The sequence below is a fragment of the Cucumis sativus genome, chromosome 5, assembly GCF_000004075.3.
Source record: "Cucumis sativus cultivar 9930 chromosome 5, Cucumber_9930_V3, whole genome shotgun sequence".
Classification (NCBI taxonomy): Eukaryota; Viridiplantae; Streptophyta; class Magnoliopsida; order Cucurbitales; family Cucurbitaceae; genus Cucumis; species Cucumis sativus.
Window position 1 is genome coordinate 16,423,131 of NC_026659.2, and position 22,607 is coordinate 16,445,737.

General features: G+C 38.6%; 1 long non-coding RNA gene across 1 annotated transcript; it reads left to right on the forward strand.

Moving 5' to 3' along the window:
* Positions 1-20,803: 20,803 nt before the first annotated feature.
* Positions 20,804-22,010, forward strand: LOC116403683. Its single transcript, XR_004216483.1, has 2 exons — positions 20,804-20,897; positions 21,768-22,010. It is a non-coding gene; the product is annotated as an uncharacterized LOC116403683 (long non-coding RNA).
* Positions 22,011-22,607: the final 597 nt, after the last annotated feature.

A 22,607-nucleotide genomic window follows, 5' to 3' on the forward strand; every position in this document is an offset into this window, starting at 1 on the left:
CATCAGATCTCCTCTGTGTATATATAGTTAGGTACTCTTCTTTTTTTTATAGGTTTCGTCATATATATCACGGTCTGAAGTTGTAGCTAAACTTGCTTTCATCTTCAGTTTCTATCACTATTTAAAGGTCAGATTTTGTTCGATTAGAAGAATGTAAATTTGTCAAGGACAATAGCATGCTTAGTTTAATTGTACTCAAATATTGTTACTAAAACAATTGCTTTATTTGTGTTGATACCATTATTTGTGTGGTAGATCTCTTGATTCATTTTGATGTTTGTATTTTGAAGACATACAAAGGTCATAATACTAGTTGCTATTCTTTTTATCTTGATACGTTTCATTTTTGTTTTAATATTTCACTGTCTCTATAATTGATTGTACAAACATATCTCATCATTCGATCACTTTTCAAGTTTTAGATTCTGAAATTTGTATATATTGGGGTTTTCCTTTTTCTTTATTTTGGATTATTTCAAATCTCCAAAGATCTTTCTTGTAACATTTGCATATTTTAGTTTGTTAAAATCTTCGAAAGTAGAGGAGAAGGCTCCAAAAGCATTCTGTCTCTCATTGCCTGGCCCTAACATTATCATCTGTGTAGGATGTGCCAATGAGTAGACCATTTTCTTTTACTTTTTTTTCCATAGCTTTTGAACCACTTTCCCTTTCTCTCCTTCTCTTTCATTCTTCTTTTATGTTAATTGGAAGAAGCTTTGAGGCCTCTCTTGAAAATAATGAGGTTTTGAAGGGGATAGAAAGAGAGTGATGGTGGGATCCATCAAAGGTTTGGGATTTCACACAATGTTTGCATCACTCTTTTAAATGTAATTAGATGTTGAGGAGTTGATCGCCGATCATAGATAAGGAGGGGCTGGTTAGTGGCTTGGAAAAGAATTCAGACAACATTAATTTTTTCTAAAAAATAAAACCAACCTTCCGACGGTTGGTTAACACTCCTCGACAGTCGAGATAGGGTAAGACTTGTATTCTGGTTCTGTTGATACCTATATTTGTGCTTCATCACTTTATAATTGTACTTTTATTTATCCCCTTTGTATATTTCCATGTGTTTCATGTTTGTCTTTTATGTTTCTTCTATTTATATATTTCTTCATGTTCTTCTCCATTCGGGTTTGCTCTTGCGGAGGTTACACATTCATTGTTGTGTTGGTACTTTAGTTAATGATGTCTAGTAATTTTTGTTTTGCAAATTTTCTTGTTAGTGCTCAAGTTTGATTTCATATTGCCTTTAGCATAGCTTTACGACTGCAGAATTCAATTGCACATTGCCCTTTTTTATTTTGTTATTACTGATGGACTTATTTGTGATACCTTTAAAGAAGAAAATTTATGGCTATTTGTGTTGAAGTTTATTTGTTGATTATTGGTTGGTTTTTTCCCTCCACTTTTCTTAATATTTTGAAGTGTGTAATAAGGTAAGCAATTTTTTAGTCCCCTAAATTTGTTTTGTTGATGAATTGTTTCCTTTTTTTTCTCGATTTTGTTTTCAGGTTTTCATCGTTATTCATTTGGTGGCTAAATATTACTCATGGGTATTTGTTCGATCTTATTTTGTTGTGATCAATTGATATACATAATATGCACTATAAATTTGTTAAATTTTTGGATTATTTGCTTTTTTAATGAGGTTGGAGGAACCTCAAGGTACGTTTTGTTAAAGCATATTTTATATTGATAAATTTGAAGTTGTCAAGTCTATAACAATGATAATGTTAATACGAGTAAATTTATAGCAAATTTAGTTGACTTAACTTATTTACATGCTAGTTGCTCGGACTCTTGGAAAAACCTTACGTGCATTTTAACCCACGATAAGAGGACTTAAGGTTGTTATGACTTACATATCAGTTTTTGAGATTTTCCTTTGTAACTTTTTCATAGACCTTATTGTAGTTTTTTGTTCTTCATTTTTGTTTGTAGGACGTTTCTAGAGAATGCAAGACCATGTTTGAGTGAGAAATTAGTCTCGATGAAATTGAGAGTTCAATGAACAGAAGGGCTTTCGGTGGCTGAAACAAGTGAGTGATTAAGTTTTTTATCACCCGTGTTATTTGTTATCACTAGGGAAAGAAAGCTAAGTAGAAAAAGTAGAATGCCAAATGAAAAAAAAAAAAAGATTAGTAAGCAGCGTTATTATTTTAAAATAGAAAACAAAAATTAACATTATTGTTAAACCGAGCCATTCTCGAGAACATGAAATAGAATTGGATAGCTGCCATGCATCGTGTCTATGAATGTTAAGAATGAAACTATCGGTAGGGTTATAGAATAATCATTCTATCAGCCTCAATTATGATACAGGGTTTATGAAATAGAATTTTCTTATGTATTGTAATAGTAGAAGATTCTTCGTCAGGAAGCAAAGCTTATAGCTTTGAAGAGTATCTAAAGGTTATAGAAGAGCAACCGAAAGCTTACGATCAGCTCCAAACCAATTTTCCAGCACAAAGCCAGAGTGGATCCCAAGTACAACGGGAAGGTTGTTAAAATCAAATCTCTTATGTCTTATTTCATAACTATTTAGTTTTGATCTTAACTACAACAATTTTCAATTTTTTCTAGGTGAACATTGTATGTGCTTAGAAATTAAGTGTTTTGAAAATTAGAGGTGAGCAATCACACTTAGAAACTAAGTGTAGAACCATAGAAATGTTACCCCATCGGTTCTAGCAATGCCTAGTTACCGCAGTTCATAACAAAGAAAGAAAAGAGGCTCGTAAATGCATACCATACAAAAGTGAGACAATCAACAATTATAAAAAAAACATATGCAATATGCATTAAAAAAAGCTCATAACAAATGCAGAGTCAAGTCGGTTAGGTCAAGTAGAACATGTTGAGTTCCCTAGCTATTAGAGCTTTTGGGGGAAAACATCGCTTTTGGCCTAACCAAAACTAGACCATCTATTTTTAGTGTTTTAAACATAACGTCAAGTTTGATTGAGGGCTTTGAAAAGAGGAGGAATCCTCCTCGATCCACAGTAGGGCGAAAACGAGGCTTGTTGTCACTTCGAAGGGAGCAGTCAAACTTAGCATTGAGTTTGATTTTTTTTTTTTGAAAAGGTAATGATAATATTATACAACAACAATGTGGACCCACAGCCTGAGGTCAAGACAAAAGAGCGAACAACACTCACAGAACAAGTAGTTAGACAAAACAACCCATAAGTACCCAAAACAACCCCACATCTCGGGAACAATAACTAAAACCAAAAGAAACCAACTAGTGTTCCAAACATTAAAAGGACAAGAAGAAGAGAGAAAGACAACAAAGTTAATAAAGAGAAGAGAAACCCCACAGCCCGGGGACAAGCAAACGAAAAGAACATTAAATAAGACCATGAACACCATCCGACCAAGAAGCAGCACGCGCTTTAATACACGACCGAATGAGCTGGAATACAACCAGAGGCTCCCGAATAGCACCTCCATGAAGACGATGATTTCGCTCCTGCCAAATGAAATAAATTGTAGCACTAGAGAAGGCGCCACAGTTTTCTCCTCACACTCTTCCCAATACCCTGATTATAAATCCAAGATAACTCAACCCCCCAATAACCGGTTCTATGAGAAGATGACATAAGCAAAAGGATCCTCGACCAAATCTCCCACCCAAAATGACAAGAAAAAAACAAATGATCACGAGACTCATAGTTCCCTCCACAAAGCAAACACGATAAAGGAATCGACCTATCCCACCGACTTAACCTACCTCTAGTACCCAACCTATCCCTGATGGCCAACCAAGCACAAAAGGAGTGCTTAGGAATATTTCCCCCACCCCATAGTAAACCCGACCAGCCAACCCTACTACTATGAGGACGAATAGTCTCCCACGCACTGGTGATCGAAAAACTATCATGACTCCCCGGCACCCAAACCCACCTATCCTCAACACTCGGACTCGGCCTCACTCCCTGAACCCTATCCCAAATGTCCATCAAATCCAAATAAACAAGTGGCCACCTCCAATCACCATCCCGACCCATGAAATCCACCAGCCTCGCATCCCACCGACTACCCGCATCATAGATCACCCTCTCCCCAAACTGCTGGATAATCGGCCCACCCTGAATCCATGGAACCAACCACACTCTATACTTCCTTCCATTGCCCACCTCCATCTTAACATGAGCTTTAAGGATATCCTGCTTACGCAAGATTTCCCTAAAGCACCAAGATCGACCCACCCCAGCATCGATCTCCCACAGCGATCTCCCTTTAAGGATATAAGATTCCACCCAAGCAACCCACAAACTACCAGATTTAACAAGTAGCAACCATAATATCTTCAACGTGCTTGCTATATTCCAAGAAGATCCATCGCGAATATCAAGACCTCCTTCATCAAAAGGAAGACAAACCTCATCCCAGGCAACTTTAGCAACACCTCTTCCCTCCTTCTTACCTCTCCACAGATAAGCCCTCAAGATCTTATCAACGTCTCTGTGGACTTTCATAGGAAGCATGAACACACTAGCCCAATAAACCTAAAGGCTCCTAAGGACTGAGCGAACAAGCTGAAGTCTACCTACAAAAGATAACACTCTAGCAGACCAAGACCGAATACGACTGGTAATACGCTGAATAAGGGGATCACAATCAGAGCTCCGCAATCTTCCAGAGAGGAGAGGAAGCCCAAGATAACGAACAAGGAGATGACCAATGGAAAAACCCATGTTAGCAGCAAGCCGAGAAGCTTTCGAACTATTAACCCCGACAAGAAAAATTGAGCTTTTAGGAAGATTAGCAAACAGTCCCGAAAGCTCACCAAACCTCTTAATAGTCTCTTTTCTGAAACTCATAGAATGATTATCAGCAGTACAAAAGATCATCAGGTCATCTACAAAAGTAAGATGAGTTAATCTGACCTTCTCACAAAACTGGTGGAATTGAAAATTCTGAGGTGGGTTGTTCAACATGCGAGAAAGCACCTCCATGACCATCACAAATAAGAACGGGGATAAAGGGTCACCTTGTCTAAGTCCTTTCCTCCCATGGAAAAAACCTTCCAACGATCCATTAATCATAATGGAGAACATCGGAGAGGTCACACACGCTCGAACCCAACTCACAAATCTTAAAGGCGTACCTATGGCAATCAGCAGGCCAAAGAGGAAATCCCAATTAACAGAATCATAAGCTTTGTGGAGGTCAACCTTCATAGTGCACCGAGGTTTACCTCTGTACAAATGGTATGCCCCTACAAGCTCCTGACAAAGAAGAATATTGTCAATAATACTCCTCCCAGGGATGAAAGCTGGCTGATTTCCACTAACAAAAGAAGGAAGCCACACACGAAGCCTATCTGCCAATATTCTTGAAATGCACTTATAAATAACGCTGCAACAAGATATAGGGCTGAAATCCTCCAATCGATCAGCACCATTCCTTTTAGGAATAAGTGTAATAGCAGTCGTATTCACCCCTTGAGGGAAGTAATTGGTCTCAAAGAAGTGTAAGACGACATCACAGAAACCTTCTTCAACCACCGTCCAAGCTCCTTTGAAGAAGCCAACTGAATACCCATCGGGGCCTGGAGCCTTTCCACCATCCATGGAGAACAGAACAAGTCTCACTTCCTCCCTACCAATAGGCGACTGGAGGGCCTGACAACACTTCTCAGTCCATCTAAACTGAACAATCTCCTCAATACTAGTAGAGAGCTCTCTATAGCTAATATTCTGAGAACCCATATATCTTTGAAATAATTCACTACCACCCGAGTCACCTAATCATAGTTAGTCAACCGATTTCCATCTGGGTCAATAACTGATCTCAAAGCATTGCTGCTCTGCCTTGATCGAACAGATCGATGAAAAAAGGCAGTATTCTGGTCATCTAGCTTCAACCATCTGATTTGCGACTTCTGGCGCATAGCGGCTTCCTCCACTCTAACCGCTTTCCAAAAGTTTACCGTGGCTAAGCTCGCGTGATTACTCGCCTCCTCCGACAGAGAGTTCGTCTCCATCTCTCTTTGAGCTCGGTCCATGGTATCATTGGCAAGACGAACATCCTCACTGATGGTCCGGATATGCCTACCAAAATGTCTGCGAAGAATCGACTTGAGATTTCTTAAGTTCCTCACAATATTCACAATTGGAGAAACTCTAGTATCTTTGGTCCAAGTAGAGGACACAACATCCATAAAGGACGCTTCTTCAACCCAATGGTTAAAGAAACGAAAAGAGACCACTTGTTGGCTTCGCTGATTACTAGGATCGACAAGTATGGGAGAATGATCAGAAATACCCCACGGGAGGACGTTAACCCTCATGTTAGGCCATGTACTAAGCCCCTCATCATTCACTAGGATACGATCAAGTCTCTTCATCAAACCCGACCCATGTATCTTACTAGTCCAAGTAAACCAGTTCCCCTGGACCGCGGGTTCAACAAGGTTCGCCTCTTTAATAGCCATGTCAAACTCCTCCATATCCACCACGTTCGGAGCACCCCCAAAGGCTTCAGAGTGGAGTCTGATGGTGTTAAAATCACCCAAGACCATACCCGGTCCTTCACCGCTCTACACTTTACAGGGCTCTTAAGGCCCCGCACGTTCCACGTACACCAACTAACCATGAGGTCATATGGGAGCCGCCTCTCCCATAGGAATTACATCACCTGTAGTACTCAAAAGGACCATAGAAGAGTCATCTACTCGTAAGGGAGGAGGGGAGCCATCCACTATAGATAAAAGCCATTTATCTCCTTTATCCACCTCCATGAGGTTCTTAAAGGAGTTAGTGATACTCACTTCTGCCCTTTTCCCTCTGTCCCGAATAGAGATCATTCCCCTATTTTTCCTGTCAACTGGGGTAAATTCCTCCCGATTCACCTCCACCTTTTCAGGAAGTTTATGGGTAATAATTTCTCCTTCTTCCATGTGTTGGAAGGATTCCAACACAACATCTCCATACTCCCCACAATCTGGAACCACCTCTTTAGTAGGAACAACCTCTTTAACAGGAACCTCTTTACTTGCAGCTTCCTTTTTACTATCTTCATTGCCTCTTTTCTTAGGGCAGGTGTTCTGCAAGTGTCCAAAAGATCTACACAAGTTACATTTTTTCGGTTTCCACTCATAAGTGACAGTTACAATAAATTCCTCTCCTCTAAGGTTGACTGTTACTTCGGCAGGCATAATATTGTCCACATTCAATTCCACACATATACGGGCATAAGAAAGACGACGCCTCTCTTTAGTAGCAAGATCAACTAAAAGAGGTTTTCCTATTGCACTCGCTACCACAGCCAAACCAGCATCCGTCCATAGCTCCAACGGAATCCTCCCTAACTTTATCCAAACAGGAACTGAATCAAAGACGAAGGATTCAGGAACTATACCTGGAGTCCATTTGCGGAGGAGCATAGGTTTGCCTCCAAGGTGCCATGGGCCACGGGATAAGATCCACTGTATTGACTTCAGATGTTTGAATTGAAAGCAGATGAGCCCATTCTCCATCAGAGTAATTGTTGGCATTTCAATTCTACCCCAAATCTTCTCTATAAGACGATAGATGACTAGATACAGCAATTTTGCATCAATTAATTGGCTGACGAGGGAGTTCTCCCACACTCTAACTCCTTAACTAATAACTTCTTCAAACGGGGTCACCACAATTTTCTCTCCCACGGTAGTCAGAGGTGTATAGGTCATAGAGAAACCTCTTGTTGAGCCAAATAAGGAAGCCCATGAATTTTTGCCTGCACCTCTAGAATTATTAGATTTCTGCACCTCATGCCCACGAATCGAAACAGGCGGCCTACCATTGGAATTAGTACCAAACGGTTCTCTAATGGCTGGCCCATCATTCAAATGCCCATCAACCGGCCCAATCTTTGGGGCACTTGCAATAGCATCCAGTCGAGGTCCATATCCTTCGGCCGCTGCAATTTGCCCAACATGCTGAACACATGAAGCACCAGCAGGTAAGCACTCCTTCTGTGAGATCCCAATTTCGTGTGAGATGGACGGCCCATCATTCAACGATGGCCCATCAACCAGAGATCCATGACCAATTCCATTCGTAAATGTGAACACACCATTCGGCTTCACCCCTTTACCGGCTCACTGGGCTTCATCAAGTTTTCATTCGAAACAATCGGTCCACACGCCTTTGGGCCAACAATCTTCATGGGACCATCTCCGCTCGGTCCATTTCCTGTATTTCGATTTCTATATGTTTCATGGTTCACGTAAACCGGTTCGGGTCCACTCATGTCCGACCATTTCTTCCTCACAGAAATTAGGTCAGCCTTTGCAGTCGCCGCCCTTCGGTCGTTCGCCGCCATATCATGTACGCGTTGAAGGCTTGACATCACGCGTTTCTTCACCTCCTCAATGTCACTGGATAATTTCTTCATTGTTTCATGCTTAAGACATCAACCCAACACCCGTGATGATCTTTTCGGCCCAATTTGGGAACATGAATGAACTAAAAAAGAATTGAAATTCAACCGAGGAGATTCATGCGAGATCCCTCCAGCGAGTGAATTAAATCACAGTCTCCAAACCCAGAACTGATAGCCAATAAATCGATTTTGTACCACACGCAATACTTTCAAGATAGTTCAAATCAATTCAGCTTGGAAACCGATTTAAACAATTTCTGGACAGACGTTAATTCTCCCGAATCAAAACGAATATCATTCGTAATGGTTCAATTGATCAATTGTAATCAATTTCGAAATGGATACCAAATGACATTAGTTTTCACATTCAATCTGCCAAAATTGAACGAATTACCTTCGAATTTGATCCCTTGCTGGCCGCAGCACTCACCAACCGTTCGCCTCCTTCACCAGCCGAGTGAGAGAACTTGGAAATCCTAGAGAGATGCGTGTGAGGTACACGCGCCCGAGATGAAAATTTTTCCTTTTTACTCTAATTGAGTTTGATTGTGGGCTTTGAAAAGAGGAGGAATCCTCTCTGATCCACAATAGGGGAAAACGAGGCTTGTTGTCACTTCGAAGGGAGTAATCAAACTTTGAAACTAAGTGTAGAACCATAGAGAGATTACCCCACCGGTTCTAGCAAGGCCTATTACCATATTTCATACCAAAGAAAGAAAAAAGGGGCTTGTAAATGCAAACCATAAAAATGTGAGACAATCAACAACTATAAAAAAAACATATGCAATATGCATTGAAAAAAGCTCATAAAAATTAGAGAGTCAAGTCGATTAAGTCAAGTAGAATGTGTTGAGTTCCCTAACTATTAGTGCTTGTGGGGGAAAATTTCACTTTTGGCCTAACCAAAACTAAACCACCTATTCTTAGCGTTCTAAACATAGCATCAAGTTTGATTGAGGGCTTTAAAAAGAGGAGGAATCCTCCCCAAACCACGGAAGGGGGAAAATGAGGGTCGTCACTCTGAAGGGAGCAGTCAAACTTAGCATTGAGTTTGATTGGAGGCTTTGAAAAGAGGAGGAATCTGATAGACCCCCTATATTACATCTGTACAGCAGAAGAGGGATAAAGAAATTAAAAAAAAAATATCACGTGCACATGAATAGCATGTGAGGGTTAGTAAAGGGAAGGGTTAGTTACCTTATTGTTAGTATAAATAAAAAGTAATCGTGGGCGGGAAAGTTAGGTTTTGTTTGAGAAAGTGAATTTCTATTCTTCCTTGAGAGAGAGGATAACAGGAGAGGGATTTCATATTGTAATTAGGATTTCATTCCTATTCTATCATTAATAATATAGTAGCAATTTTATTCCAAGACTGGTTTCCATCAAATTGGTATTAGAGCATTGATCTTGGGCAAGAAGAATGCAAATGGTTCAGACTCGGATCGAAGAGATGGAGACGTTTGACCAGGAAATACAGGACATTAAGAAAGAGATTAGTAAGATACTGGTGATCGAAAAGACGTTGGCCAAACTATCCAAAAATATGGAGAGGTAGAATCAGATGATGTTACGAATTATGGAATCGACAACAATGCACAATTCATCGACGAAGAATGTGGACGAAGGCGAAGGGTGACCAAGATGGGAGAACGAAACAAGGAAGGAAGGAAAGAAAATAGATGATGAAAGTAATAGTGACTGCAATAAGTTTAAGAAGGTGGAGATGTCGATATTCAATGGAGATGATCCTGATTCTTGGCTGTTTCGCGTAGAGAGGTATTTGCACATTCATAAACTTACTGAATTTGAGAAAATGACTGTATCCACTATTAGTTTTAAGGGACTAGCATTGAACTTTTACCGTTCTCAAGAAGAACGAGAGAACTTTGTAGATTGGGTGAATATGAAGGAAAGATTATTGGTGCGATTTCGATCCGTTAGGGAGGAATCGCTGTATGTAAGGTTCTTGCAAATTCAACAAAAGACAACGATAGAGGAATATCAAAATTTATTCGATAAGTGGGTAGCTCCTTTGTCGGACCTATTAGAGAAGGTGGTAAAAGAGACATTTATGTCGGGATTGAAACTATGGATCTACGCGGAGATGGATTTATGTGAGTCGAAGGGATTAGCACAAATGATACGAATCGCGCAAAAGGTAGAGAACAAGGAAGATATACGTCAGGAAGCAAATCTTTCTGGATATTCTGGAGAAAAGGTGATAAACTCCCATAATAGCACCAAGGCTAATACCATTGCGAATACAGAAGAAAGTAAAGGAGGAATGAATTGGCCGATGAGAACTATTACTCTACGAGGAACAACAAAAGAGGAAGTACGGAAAAAGGGACAGACGAAGCGCTTATTTGATGCTGAATTTCAATCTAGAAAGAAGGGATTGTGCTTTCGTTGTAATGAGAAATATTCTCATGACCACAAATGCAAGATGAAAGAGCAAAGGGAATTGCGAATGATTGTTGTCAAGGAAGAAGGCGAGGAGTATGAAATTATTGAAGAAGGAGGAATTGATCAGAAAGAATTGAATGCCCCTGAGATCGTAGAGGAGAGTCAAGTGATGGTGGAATTATCCATTAATTATGTGGTGGGATTATCCAACCTAGGGAAAATGAAGGTAAAAGAGATGATACAAGGGAAGGTGGCTATAGTACTAATTGATTGTGGAGTCACACGCAATTTCATTTAAAAAAAAATAGTGAAAGAGTTGCAACTGAGTACAAGAGAAACGTCGAATTATGGAGTCATTTTGGGCTCGGGCACTGTAGTCAAAGGGAAGGTAATTTGTGAAGATGTTGAGTTAATGCTGGGAGACTAGAAGGTAGTGAATGAGTTTTTACCCTTGAAGTTGGGAGGGGTAGTTGCCATACTTGGAATGCAGTGATTGTATTCCTTGGGAACGACTGGAGTGGATTGGAAGAATATGATGTTAACATTGATATATTAGGGGAAGAAGGTGATAATCCAAGGAGATCCGAGCCTAACCAAGGTCAGGGTCTGTCTTAAGAAGTTTATGAAAACATTGGGGGGAAGAAGATCAAGGCTTTTTAGTAGAGTGCAGAGCCTTAAAGAAAAGTGAATCCTTAGAAGAAGAGAATTCGTGGGAGGTCGAATTAACAGTAGAAAAATCAATAGCGATGATCCACTGTAGGAGGAAAACTTCGAACTTCGAAACTAAGTGTAGAACCATAGAAAGGTTACCCCACTCGTTCTAGCAAGGCCTAGTTGCCACCTTTCATACCAAAGAAAGAAAAAAGAGGCTTGTAAATTCAAAATACAAAAAAGTGAGAATTGAAATTTAGATTCTAGTAATTGAAATAGTGAAAGAAAAGTTCTGTCCCCTTGTATTTTCTTGAAATGAAAATTCGAATCATGTTTTTATCTAAAGTTGAATTGCATTATCTTTCTTTTTTTTTTTGAAAAGTTAATATCATAATACAACAAGGATGACCTCACAAGAGCGGACAATGCTCACAAAAATAGGAAGAATCCAAAGTATCAAAAGAAAGAACAATAATAAACCCAACAAAATTAAGAGCAACAAAAACATAAAAAGTCCAAACAACCCCACAGCCCGAGAACAAGCAGATAAAACAAAAATCAAAAGAAAACAAGCTAAATAATACCATGAGCATCCTCACGCAAATAAACAACACGAGCACTGATACAAGATGGAATAAGCTGAAACAGAACAATGAGCTCACGAGCTTGACCACCATGGAGACAATGATTATGCTCCTTTCACATAAAATAAATCGTAGCACACCAGAGAACATACCACAACTTCCTTCTCACACCCTTACCAATACTCTAATGACAAACCCCAAACAACTCAACCCTCCAATACCCAATCCTGTGAGAGGAAGCCATAACCTGAAGGACCCGAGACTAAATATCACACCCAAAAGGACATGAAAAAACAAATGATAACGAGACTCTCAATCCCCACCCCACAAGAAACCTGTCCAACGAACCTTAACACTACGAGGATGAATAGTATCCCATGCACTAGCAATCAAAAAACCACTATGACGACCAAGAACCCAAACCCACCTATCACCAACATTAGGACACGAACTTACAACTTGAACCCTATCCCATAAATTAATCAAATCCAAAGACACCCTCGACCACCTCCACTCCCCTTTCGAACCAATAAACTTAGAGAGCCTAGCCTCCTATCTACTCGTTACATTATAAAGCGCTCTCTCACCAACTTGTTGAAGGATAGGACCACCCTGCAACCACGGATCCAGGCACAGTTTACAATGCCTACCATCCCCAACCTCCATCTGAACATGCTCTTTTAGACTATCTCGTTTCCACATGATAACGCAAAGACACCAAGACCGACCAACACAAGAATCGACCTCCCACAATGACCTTCCTTTATGAATATAAGCCTCCACCCAAGGAACCCATAGAAAACTCGAACTAGTCAGCAACAACCAAAGATTCTTCATAGTACTCACAACATTCTAAGAAGACCCATCAAGAATAGCAAGACCACCCTCCTCAAAAGGAACACACCTCAGCCCACGCCACCTTAACACCTCCTCTACCTTCCTCCTTACCCCTCCAAAGATAAGACCTCAAGATTTTATCAACCTCATGATGCACACTCACAGGCAGCACAAACACGTTAGCCTAGTAAACCTGAAGATTATCAAGCACATATTGAACCAGTTGCAATCTACCTGCAAATGATAAAACTCTAGCAAACCAAGAATGAATCTGACTAGTAATACGTTGAATAAGAGAGCACAATCAGTAGGTCGTAACCTTCCAGAAAGTAAAGGAAGCCCAAGATAACGAACAGGGAGATGCCTGAGGACAAAACCCAAACTGGTAGTCAAACGATAAACATCATCACTATTAACCCCTACAACAAACATAGAAATTTTACTAAGATTAGTAAATAGCCCCGAGAGATCACCAAACTTTCGAATAGTCTCGTTAATAAAACTCAAAGAGGAATCATCAGCAGCACAAAAAATCATAAGATCATTAGCAAAGGTCAGATGAGTTAAGCTAACCTTCTCACAATGCCTGTGAAACTGATAGCTCGGAGGAGGCCGATTTAACATACGAGAGAGGACCTCCATCACCATGATAAAAAGGAAAGGAGATAAAGGATCACCCTACCGCAAACCTTTCTTCCCATTAAAAAACCCTTGAAAGAGCCATTAATCATAATGGAGAACATCGAGGAGGTAACACAAGTTCTAAGGAAACTCACAAACCTCTTGGACTTCTAACACATGAAGGCTTCCTCCAATTTAACAGCCGTCCAAAAGGCCTCAATGGCAAGACCTGCTTGGCGACTCAAAACATCAGACATAGGATTTTGCCCAACCTTTCTCTGAGCTTTATCCATGGACTCTTTAGCAATACGAACCTCCTCACTTAGGCTCTGAATGTGCTTACCAAACTGTATATGGAGGGTAGGCTTGTGGTTATGTAAATTTCTTACGAAACTCACAATCAGAGAAACTCCTACATGGCGACTCCAAATCAAAGAGACAACATCAATAAACATCTTTCAACATTATTATTAGAGGCAAAAATACATATGTTGGGATTTTATGTCCTAAAACTCGTAGTTTGTTATCATATTCAGTTCAATAAAATCATTATTGAAAAATTAAAAATTATAATCTTAAATCCAATAAACTAAGTCTTGATGCTATTTTTTAATACATTTGAACTTTATGTCGAGACATAAATGTGGATCAAGTTCGAGTATATAGCCTCAATAGTCTATAGTGCCTTATTTAGAGAAACTACAGATGTGACCCGCTTTGTAATTAGTACAAACGAGGTGATCCTAAATTGTTCATGTAGAGACATGAAAGTGGGGGCATCCTATGTAAAGTACTTACATAAGACTGATCCATGAAATAGTCACTTTTACGTTAAACACCGTTTACTGTTTAGAACTGACTATTTCGTTTATTGATGACTTAGGTAGCTTAATCTTAATCCTAAGCTAACTATGAACTCCTGTTCACATGAGATTATCCTTACATTTGCATAGGTGAGGGTATCTCATCAACGTTCTCCCAATAAGCCTCTCATTTCAAGGGTAAGATCGGATGAATGGCTGGGAACATAGGATGCAAGACATAATTCACTTCTACCTGTTTTAGGGTTAGTAGATAGGTTGTTCTCTTAAACACTATAAAGTACTTACATAAGACTGAATTCACTTCTACTTGTTTTAGGGTTACATCTGCATAGGTGAGGGTATCTCATCAACGTTCTCCCAATAAGCCTCCTATTTCAAGGGTAAGATCAGATGAATGGCTGGGAACATAGGATGCAAGAAAAAATTCACTTCTACCTGTTTTAGGGTTAGTAGATAGGTTGTTCTCTTAAGCACTAAATCCATGTCTTGAACAAGGGGCCCCACCCTCACATTAGCCCGAGAGGGATTAAGTTTATAGGTTGGACCTTAAACCAATTGTTCAATAGTGGATCAATGAGACTTAAGAAATAAGATGTAGTCTCAAGGATAAAACAGTAATTTGATCCATTCGAGGTTACGAATAACATGTGAAGGATTAACTTATTGATCATGGTTAATCTTGAATCGTTGGAGCCCATGATATATAAGTCCATTAGGTTTCCCTGCTAGTTCATATGGAATAAACTTAGAACACTGTGATGGAATAAGTCGAATTGTCCGAATTGAGAGAAGAGAGAGAAATCGACAAGTATACCGACAAGGTGCACCTTGAGGACATGAAAGTCATGTTAAGAAAGACTGAAAAGAATTAAAACTTAATACCTATACCAACAATGTGAACCTTTTTTTTTCGGTGGCTCGATTATAGGGACTTCAAAGTTAAGCGTGCTTAGCTTGAAGAAATTCTATGTTGGGTGACCTCTTGGAAATTTTCCTAGGATGCATGTGAGTGAGGAAAAGCATGCTGAAAGATTTCGTGTTGTTTTGTGAAGAGGAATTTCATTCTAATAAGTTTTTAAGAATAGTAAGGATGATGCTGCCAGGTGGCAGGGGATGCAGAGAATGCTGGAGATACGAATTCCAAATCCTAAGTTTAAGGTGTTACATTTTGGTTTCAAAAACTTTTGGAATTTTGTGAGAGGTATAGACGTTCATATTCGAATAGATACAAAGGTATAATATTTCCTAAACCCTAATTCTTTTAATTTAGGGTTGCAAGTTAAATAGGTGCAATTAGGGGAATTTTGTATTCCATTTTTCCACTGCGCATGTCTCTTTCTAACATAGACTATGAAGAAACTTTCTCTATCGTTGCCATGCTAAAGTCAATTAGAATAGTCTTATGCATCGCCACGTTTTATGATTATGAAATTTGGCAGATGGATGTCAAGACAACTTTTTTTGAATGACAATCTTGAAGAGAGTATCTATATTACTCAATTATAGGGGTTTATAGATCAAGATCAAGAACAAAAGGTTTGTAAGATTCAAAAATCCATTTATGGATTAAAACAAACATCTAGATCCTGGAATATAAGATTTGATACTATGATCAAATCTTATGGCTTTGATACAAAAGGTTGACGAACCTTATGTTTACAAAAAAGGTCGTCAATTCCATTGTAGTATTCTTAGTCTTGTATGTAGATGATATTCTACTTATTGGAAAAGGACATAGGATTTCATACTAATATCAAGAAATGGCTAGCTATGCAATTTCAAATGAAAGTTCTGGGAAATGCACAATACGTTCTTAAGATCCAAATTGTACAGAACTGCAAGAACAAAACACTAGCCATGTCTCAAGCATCTTATATAGACAAAATGTTGTCTAGATATAAAATGTAGAATTCCAAAAAGGGTATGCTATTATACATCTACGGAATTCATTTGTCAAAGGAACAATGTCCTAAGACACCTCAAGAAATTGAGGATATGAGAAAAATTTCCTATGCTTCCGCTGTTGGAAGTTTGATATATGCAATGTTGTGTACTAGATCTGACATTTGCTACTTAGTAGGGATGGTCAGTAGGTATCAGTCCAATCTTGGACGTGATCACTAGACAACCGTTAAGAATGTTCTAAAATATCTTTGAAGAACAAAACACTACATTCTCGTGTATGGTACAAAAGATTTGATCCTTACTGGATACACTCATTATGATTTTCAAACTGATAAAGATGCTAGAAAGTCTACATCAGGATTAGTATTCACTCTAAATAGAAGAGTAGTAGTTTGGAGAAGCATAAAACAAACTTGTATAGTTGATTCCACAATGGAGGGAGAATACGTAGCAACTTTTGAAGCAACAACAGAAGCATTATGGCTAAGAAAATTCTTGACAGATCTGAAAGTCGTTCCAAATATGCATCTATCAATCACTTTATACTGTCACAACAGTGGTGCAGTTGCAAATTCAAGAGAACCTAAAAGCCGTAAATGGGGAAAACATATCGAACGTAAGTACCATCTTATCAGGAAAATTGTACATCGTGGTGACGTTGTAGTAACCCAGATTTTTTCAGAGAAATTGTGGATGCCGCCCGCTTTGTAGTTAGTACAAACGAGGTGATTCTGAATCGTTCCAGTACATACATGAATGACCCGTTAGTTAACGAATGTTGATTAACTCAGTCTATAAGAATTTTGTCAATTAATCTTGAATCATTGGAGTCCATGATATATAGGTCCATTAGGTTCCCTTGCTAGCTCATATGGAATAAACTTAAAACAGTGTGATGGAATAAGTCGAATTGTTCGAATTGGGAGAAGAGAGAGAAACTGACAAGTATATGTGTTATAGCCATCGAATTTCATATTAGAAATAGAGCTTTGAGTTGTTGGGCTTTAGTATTCCATGGACATGCAATTTTGCATGGAAAATCCTTATAAATAGGGTCGTTGACCTCATTTGATGGGCTGGCTATTGAATTTGGGCTCTTGTACCAAATTGGATTTCTTTTTCTTATTTACATAGAAAAAAATTACCAAGCCCATTTCTTTTTCCATCTATTTCTTTCTCCCGGTACTGAGTCTAGAGGATAGTAGGTGAACCCTATTTTAGAATATATTGAAGGATGAAACGTAACTCTTTCACGGAAGTGGGGGCTCTCCACTCCTTAATAGCTTACAACTTATGTTCGTCCATTCAAATCTTTCTACATTCGATGATGTGACCTAGAAAATTGATACGCTATTTAGCAAAAACACTTTTCTCTTTCTTGAAATATAACTGATTATGTTGGAGCTTGTCAAAAGTCAAAATCTTCGACACGCTCTTCCATTTGTGCAATAGAACTTGAAGAGCTACTTCCACGTTCAAAACTACCTACTTTGGTGGTTTTATGTTCTAACGAAACAACCCTCAGCACCAATTCATTTATGGGTAGTTTGTCTATTTAGGCATTCAATGCGTCTATTTCTCTGACTTTTTCTTTAAACATCTCAAGTTGGGTCTAGAGAAATCTTACTTCGTTTGGCAATTCTTTCATATCCAAGAATTCCTCTTCAATCTCAGTCAGTCGCTCCGGTTGCAACTTTGATAGTTGTTTCATTGTTGACATAATTGCATCTCGCTTAGCCAAGGAGCTAACAAAGCTTTAATACCACTTGTCACAAAATGCAACTTTTCGAATACGGGACGGGCGATTGTGCAACACTTGTTCTAAATTGATGAACAAGGCAACCTTGTGAAATTTGAAAGTTGCGGACAAACTTGTGGTACGATGTAGCCTCGCTTCATCTTTTGAGAGAAATTGGTTTTATAAAACGTGAGAGATAAAGAAAAACATTGATAACATCCTTAAAGAAAAAATTGAATATTGTCAATTACAAAGAAAGCTTAGATTTGCAAAAATCACAATAGGGCTTAGTTGGGGATTCAACTACCATGCCTCCCCTACAATACATCTTAAACTTTTTTAGCATTGACAACATTGCATATGAAAATTGCGAAACGACGCACCTTAGGTCGGTGACAACAAAAGGAAAGCAGTTGACTAAACTAAGTACAAAGCATAAAGATAAAGTGGTTTGAGGATATACGAGCATACGACCATAGGCAAATAATGCCTTGGACAAGCACACTTGTGACACTCTGCGTACCACAATCGCAATCTTTCAAACATGGAACGGACAATTGTAGAACACTTGTTTTGCTCAGTCAATAAGTCAGGCATGTAAAATCCGAAAATCACAAACAAACTCACGATATGATATAACTCCCTTCTCGTTCTTGAAAAAATTGTTTTATAAAATGTGAGAGAGAATATCATTAAAAACATCATTAAAGAATGCGTTGAAGACTTTCAATTGCAAATAAAAATTTAATTATAAAGAATACGATAAGACATGGTTGGGGATTCAACTATTGGGTCTCTCCTATAGTATAGTTTAGACTTTTTGAGCTTTGACAGGTTTGCAAATGAAAATGTGTGACACCTCACACCCTAGGTCTATGACATAAAAAGGAAAGCAATAGACTAAACTAAATACAAGACATAAAGAAAAGGTGATTTGGGGGTATTTGGGCATGTGGCCATAGATAAACAACGCCTTAAACAAGCATGCTGGTGAGAACAAAAGCTTATAGTTAGCCAGTATTAAGATTAAGTTATATTTGATATCTATCAATGAAATAGTAAGTTTTTCAAAGTTAACGGTGTTATAACTTAAAAGTGACTATTTCATGGTTCTATTCTTTTGTAAACTCTTTACATAGGATGTCCATACTTTCATGTCTCTAGGATTTAGGATCACATCGTTTATACTAAATACAAAGCAGACTGCATTCATTGTGTCCTGGAATAAGGTGCCTAACTGTATTCGTACAATCTATACTATTTAGGCTCTATACTTAAACTTGATCAACTTTTATGTCTCTACATAAAGTTCAAGTTTACTTAATAATAACCTCGGGTCCTTAGTTTATTGGCTTTAAGATTATAGTATCAATAACGACTTAATTGAATAGATTATGATTACAACGAGTTTTAGGACATAAATTACAACATCTAGTTCTTACAACTTTTGATTCTAGAGTGTCAACTCTTGTCAACAACTCTTAAATGGGTAATCCATCGAGATGATCGATCATTGCAGCAATAGTGTTAGTGATATATATTAAACAACCAATTGTGCCTCTACAAACACAATGCTTTTCTTTCGATTCTTGCGTTTTCACGTAAGCTTTGGTTTCGTATATATTGCTTTCAATATGGTATTAGAGCTCATTAAGCCTAAACGGATATTTGGTTCAAGATAGGTGAAACCAAAGAGGCACCATCTTGAAGGGGCATGTTCCCACAATTGAAAAACCAAGGAAACTTAGACTCCTTATAAAATAGATGAGCTACTCCTCTCATTGCCAATTGGTATTGTGATGAAACCTCATACTTTGGTAATATATAATTAAATTTACCTTCAACCACTAGCTTAAGCTGAAGGGTGGTTCCAAAAGGTCCTATGTTCAAGTCCTTGTGTAACGCCCCAAACTCGAAGGTAATTTATTTTAAGAAAATTTTTCGATTTGTACAAGATTTATTTTTTTAAAAATATGTTGAAGGGGGAGAAAGAAGATTTGAAAATGTGATAATATAATTATATATATATTTATTTATATTTTAGTTTTTATTATTTAAAATAAATAAAAGAAAAGAAAAAGAATTTTTCCCTTCCTTCTTCCCCGTGCGTCCTCCATCTCTTTCTTCTTCTCCGTTCACCCTAGCAGCCGCCCACCTCTTTCCTTTTTCTTCTTCTATTTGTCGCAGCGCCGATCATCTCCCTCTCTTCCCTTCCGTCCGTCGAAGCCAAGGCCGCGCGTGAACCTGTAACCGCCGGCTGTCTCCCCTCTCCTTTCTCCTCTGTTTTCTGCCCAGCGTCGTGTGACCTCTGCCCAGCACCGCGTGACCCTCCGCCAGTGCCGTGTGACCCTCTGCCCAGCACGCGCAACCTTTCTCCGCCGTTGTCCAGATCTGCAACCCGTGTCCCCACCGGTAGCCGATCTCTTCCTAAATTGTGTCCCTATCAAGTCGTCGTTCTTCTGCTCGTTGGAAGACGGAGTTACGATTTGAAGCCGATTTTCTTTTCCGGTTGAGTCGCATTCAGTGTTGCTCTATTTACAGCCGTTTGATTCGTTCTTGATTGTCATTTTTGCCTTGCCGTGAACCATTGGGCTCATATTTGGGTAAGAACAAGTTATGGTTTTTGTTGGTTTCTTGTTTTTGTTGAATGCTACCATTGGATTTAATTGTTGGCGAATTGCTTAATCTTGAAGGTACATCTTAATTCAGTGAGCGAATCCTTGATTTCCAAAAGGTTGAAGTGGAATTGATTTCCACTTCTTGGTAAGTTGTGGAATTTACATATGGGGTAATTTGAATGGTTGAAACTATTTAGAAAGATGTTGATTTTATGTTTGATTATGTTTAGGATTTGATTTATTCACAACCAAATTGTGAATTTTGATTTCAGTTTGCCCTTATTTGGATTGTTTCGTGGACGATAGTTGATTAAGGAGCTTCCCTAACTTTGAGGTAAGGGATTTTCTACTGGACTCAACAACAAAATTAAGATATATTGACTAATTAAGATGTATTGACTGTATGGACCGAAATATTATGTGAACTGAGTAGGGACGACAGTTATGATGTATGTTTGGGTATTGACTTAAAGTTTAATGTTTGCTGTGTTTGACTGGGAGAAATTAATATATATATGTGCATGGGTTGATGTGGACTGTGGTTGAGTATATGTTGTGACTGTCTGGTTATGTATATGTACAAAGATAAGGATGTGGAAACGACTGAATCTCGTAGATGTTGCTTATATAAAGTGTGGATTTGATTAGTAGATTGATTGTTGTCTAGACTGAATGTATAATCTACTGTTATGTTGTGTGCTTGTGAACGGAGGAAACGTCATGGTTGTGCCCTTGGTGGCTGAGGAGGAGATTATGATTGTTTAGCTTGTTAACTGATGTAATGATATACTTTTTATTGACCTTGGGCTAAATTAGAGTAAGACGACTGTTTGGGGTTAAATAAGGAGTTTATATGATGAGAATGTTTAACTGATCTGTGAATGACTGTTAAGATGTTTAGAATGGACTGAGGGGAAAAATTGTTAGCTTTTATTGGGATGTGTGCCTTGTAGGTGTCCCACGGGATCACCAATTATTCTGCACCTTCGGGAGCATTAGACTGATATGTGTTTCTGCAGAACACTAGACTGAAATGTACGTCCCTCGGGGTTAGACTGAAATATGCATCCTACGGGATCACAAGACTGCGACTGTACAGGGTGTCCCAATAGAATGTTAACAATTTATTTTCCCCTGATGGGACCAGTAGAGGGTTTCTTACTGGGTATTTTATACTCACCCTCCTTATGTTTAATTTTTTCAGGCAAAGGTAATAAAGGCGACAAACCGGCGAGGGGCAGGAAGGAAGCGTGATTGCCATAGGGGATATTTTAATTTGCTTCCGCTTAATGTTTTGTTTCTCATGTTTTGTTTTAGTACTTGAGATTGTTTAGAAAATTTTATAGTTGAACTGTATTCACGAATTAGTAAACTTTTCTTGAAAGTGTTGGCTATTTTAAACAGGGCCCAAATATAAATTTTTGTTTTCTTTGAGACTTTGAAATTATTTGAGATTGAGATTTTGCGTAAACTCAGGTCTTTATTTGAAATTAATGACTTCGACTTATTTGGAAAAGTTGGGTCGTTACACCTTGTATTGGTGTTTCCTTCCCAATTAAAATTGATTTTCACTTGTTGGACCTTTTAGATATTTTGAACCCATAAGTGGGGGATTGTTAGTGATATATAATTAAATTTACTTTTAATCACTAGCTTAAGATTTTGGGTGGTGGTTTAATTAATAGCATCAGCTTTCTAAAAAATTTCTTCAAGGCGGGTTTCCAAGAAGCGAATTGAGTTAGGAACTTTCATTAGGTAGAGCATTTGCTCTTCAACCTTTACCAGTCGGTCCACATGGGCCTCGCCCGACTATTTTGTTATGGACATGTTTACATTTTAACCGTTAATAAGCCAACTTAGGCTATCACACCCCACCACGAGAACCTACTTGCGTGGCTCGAGATATGGCGTGAAGCCAATCGATAGCACCCACGTCAAGAACGACACCATTTAACCCTTAGCCTGAACCTTTAAACTCTAAACAACAGCGGAAACATAACACATAAATTTTACTAAAACCAATTGGGCTAAACCTTTTTCATTT